General features: G+C 52.9%; 1 protein-coding gene across 2 annotated transcripts in view; it reads left to right on the forward strand.

Annotated features, from left to right (window-relative positions):
- Nucleotides 1-3305, forward strand: part of GYG2 (glycogenin 2) — a 46692-nt gene extending 43387 nt beyond the window's left edge. Inside the window, exons 13-14 of one of the 2 annotated variants that reach the window (XR_008617959.1) lie at nt 1766-1805; nt 1983-3305. The gene's annotated coding sequence lies outside the window, so the exon portion shown is untranslated. Of the gene's footprint in view, nt 1-795; nt 1646-1765; nt 1806-1982 lie in introns of those variants that run through there. The other variant, XR_008617958.1, reaches the window with a different exon arrangement.
- Nucleotides 3306-3446: the final 141 nt, after the last annotated feature.

A 3446-nucleotide genomic window follows, 5' to 3' on the forward strand; every position in this document is an offset into this window, starting at 1 on the left:
GGTTCCAGATGACAGACGTCTGAACTGGGGGTTGGACTGGAAGTGTATGGAGAGCGGGGGAGGGGAGGGGAGAGGAGGGGAGGGGGAGGGGAGAAGGGGGAGGGAAGGGGGGAGGGGAGGGGGAAGGGAGAGGAGGGGAGGGGGAGGGGCTGGGCCGCTCTCTGCCGTGGCGAGCCACGCCCCCTTCCTCTTCGCGGCCCTCCCTCTTTTGTTCCTTTCCCTTCCGGTCTCCTCGCCACCCCCAGCGCCCCTTTTCGTGGGGCGAGCACTGCCCGCCCGCCCCTCTGCGCTTTCGTCCCGCGGGTGTCCAGGCCGGAGAGCCGGCCTCCAGCTGCCGTTTGGTGACTCCGAGGCGCGCATGCTCAGCCGGGCCTCGCTGGGCGTCCGCGCTCGCCCTGGGCCGCCCCCGCCCTGCCCGACTCTCTTCTTCCCGACTCCGTGCCCCCAGCCCCAGGATCCAGCAGGCACCGGGGCGCAGGGTCCCGCGCACCTGGCGGTGGGCGCGCCGCGGGTCCCCTGGCCGAGCGCGGCCCGGAGCGCAGGACTTGGCCGCGAGCGCTCCGTGTCCCGGGCCCGCCCACGAGATCCGGGGTGTGGCGTCCCCTCCCTCCCTCCCTAATCCGCTTAAAGGCCTGGGCCCTCCGGGGAATTGATCTGGTAAACAGGTTTTCCTGGGTGGCTTTCTCGGGGCGGGCACTCCCAGGAGACTGGGGCCAGGAAGGAGCCGATTAATCCGGGCCTGGGCACGGTGAGCGCCCCCTGTGAACACCCCCCCACCCGGTCTTCCTCCTGCAGGCTGGCCACCAGGATGTGAATCCAGACTCACGAGGGTCCGGGATGCCAGACTTCTACTCAGTGGCCGAGGGGAGAGGCGTTTAAATGTGTTGGCCTCGTTGGCCCCTCAGCCGACTTTCTGTGAGTGCGTCTGTTTGCGGGCCGGTGGCGGTTCGCCTGGTGGTCAGCGCTTACCAGATGGGGATTGGAAATCCGTGTTAACCAAAAGCCTGGGGCGTAACGGGGTGCTGGAATTTACAGAAATGGGGCTGGAGATTGTGTCTGGAGCAGAGACCTGTGCCTTTTCATGGGTGGATTTAGTTGGCTTGTTTTTGACGGGGTGATGGCTTTAGCTGGATTCATTCTTGGGCGTTGGTTATTGCTTCACTCTTTGTCCCGGGTTATTGATGATTCTACAGGCGCTTTTTATCAGTGGAGGACTTCAGGGGAAATACCACACAGATTGACGCCTGGAGGGAAGGGCAGGAAGCCAGGAGCCCAGGAGTAGGTTTGCATGGAGTTTGGCAAGGGTGGAGACCAGATTTGGTCCGTTGAAGAAATTTTGCATTGGAGGCAGTCAAGATTCCCCAGAAATGTGCGGAACAGGAGCCCAGGGGACACTTGGGCCAAGTACCCAAACAAAATACAGGCTGTCCTGAGGGTTTTGGAATGGCAAAGAGGGATGGGGGCCAAGGAGCTGCTGCCCGGAGAAGTACTATTTGGGGCAATTTGCATAAGCAGGTAAGAAGGAACCAGGCATGGCTTTGTTGACATAAGAGAAGCCATTTTGGGGCTGAGCCATTTTGGGACCTAAGCCTGGCCACCATGCTTGCCCTTGAACTGGTCTTGGTAATGAATGATTTTTTAAAAATTAATTTTTATTGGAGTATAGCTGCTTTACAGTGTTGTAGTTAGTTTTTGCTGTACAGCAAAGTGAATCAGTTATACATATACATATATCCCCTCTTTTTTGGATTTCCTTCCCATTTAGGTCACCACAGAGCACGGAGTAGAGTTCCCTGTGCTATACAGTAGGTTCTCATGAGTTATCTATTTTATACATAGTATCAATAGTGTATATATGTCCATCCCAATCTCCCAATTCATCCCACACCCCCCTTTCCCCCCTTGGTATCCATACGTTTGTTCTCTACCTCTGTGTCTCTATTTCTGCTTTGTAAATAAGTTCATCTGTATCTTTTTTCTAGATTCCACGTTTGTTTTTCTCTTTCGGACTTACTTCACTCTGTATGACAGACTCTAGGTCCATCCATGTCTCTGCAAATAGCACAATTTCGTTCTTTTTTATGGCTGAGTAATATTCCATTGTATATATGAACCACATCTTCTTTATCCATTCTTCTGTTGATAGACATTTAGATTGCTTCCATGTCTTGGCATTGTAAATGGTGCTGCTATGAACATTGGGGGGGGGGTACATGTCTCTTTCTGAATTATGGTTTTCTCTGGCTATATGCACAGGAGTGGGATTGCTGGATTATATGGTAGCTCTATTTTTAGTTTCTCGAGGAACCTCCATCCTGTTCTCCATAGTAGCTGCACCAACTTAACATCCCCACCAACAGTGCAGGAGGGTTCCCTTTTCTCCACACCCTCTCCAGCATTTATTGTTTGTAGATTTTTTGATGATGGCCATTCTGACCTGAGGTTATAACCTCATTGTAGTTTTGATTTGCATTTCTCTAATGGTCATTAATGATCTTAAGGGAACCAAAGAACAAACTGTTATCAAACAAGAGAAGGAACAATAGCAAAGATAACAAACCAGTGGTAAAGTCTCCCAGTTCTGTTTCAGTGGTGAAGTTTGGTCTGAAGCCTCAAACACCAGATCCACTGGGACCTAAAGGAGGAGGATGATACTGACCTTTTCTGACCCTGTGACTTCAACTCAACTAAAGCTTAGACTCTGTGGACCTTGGCCCCAGTGCAATGCTGAATTCTGCTCTGTTCAAGCCCCTTCATGAATATGCATGTGCCACCCAAGCCCTCTCATGAATATGCATACACCCTGAGATTAAAGCTTCCCCAGTTCTGCTGTTTGGGAAACACTGCTTTGGGAAAGGTCCCTGTGTTCCCCCTACTTGCTGCAAATGATAAATCCTTCTCCGGATTTTGGCTTGGTTGTGTGTTTTGGCTGCACACCCACCAAGAGGCGACCCCAGTTTTCAGGTAACAGTCCTGGGGTCTGGCCTTGATCTTATGGGTCTGAATTCACTTTAAGGAATGCAAAGACTCTAGTGGCTTCAAAGTATCAGGGACAAGGGTGTGGATGGGTCTGGGAGGGAGGTGACAGAGCACAGCTCCTATTAAGTGGCCCAGAGGTGGCTCAGTGGGCCAGGGATGCAGGCACAGCTGGCCAAAAGCTCTGGCTCAGTGTTGGCTAAACACGCCAAGGAGAGAGGCCTCAGGAGGAACCACTGGCCACACCTGGATCTTGCGCTTCCAGCCTCCAGGACGAGGATAAATGTCTGATGTTTAAGACCCCCGTTTGTGGAACTTCGTTATGGCAGCCCTAGCTGGTACTAGGGGTGTGTGTGTGTGTGTGTGTGTGTGTGTGTGTGTGTGTGTGTGTGTGTGTGTGTGTGTGTGTACAGAGAGGAGACTGGGTAGGGGGTGCCTGGAATAAAATTCCCGCCTCATTCTCCAGTGGC

This window comes from Physeter macrocephalus, chromosome 7 (assembly GCF_002837175.3).
Source record: "Physeter macrocephalus isolate SW-GA chromosome 7, ASM283717v5, whole genome shotgun sequence".
NCBI lineage: Eukaryota > Metazoa > Chordata > Mammalia > Artiodactyla > Physeteridae > Physeter > Physeter macrocephalus.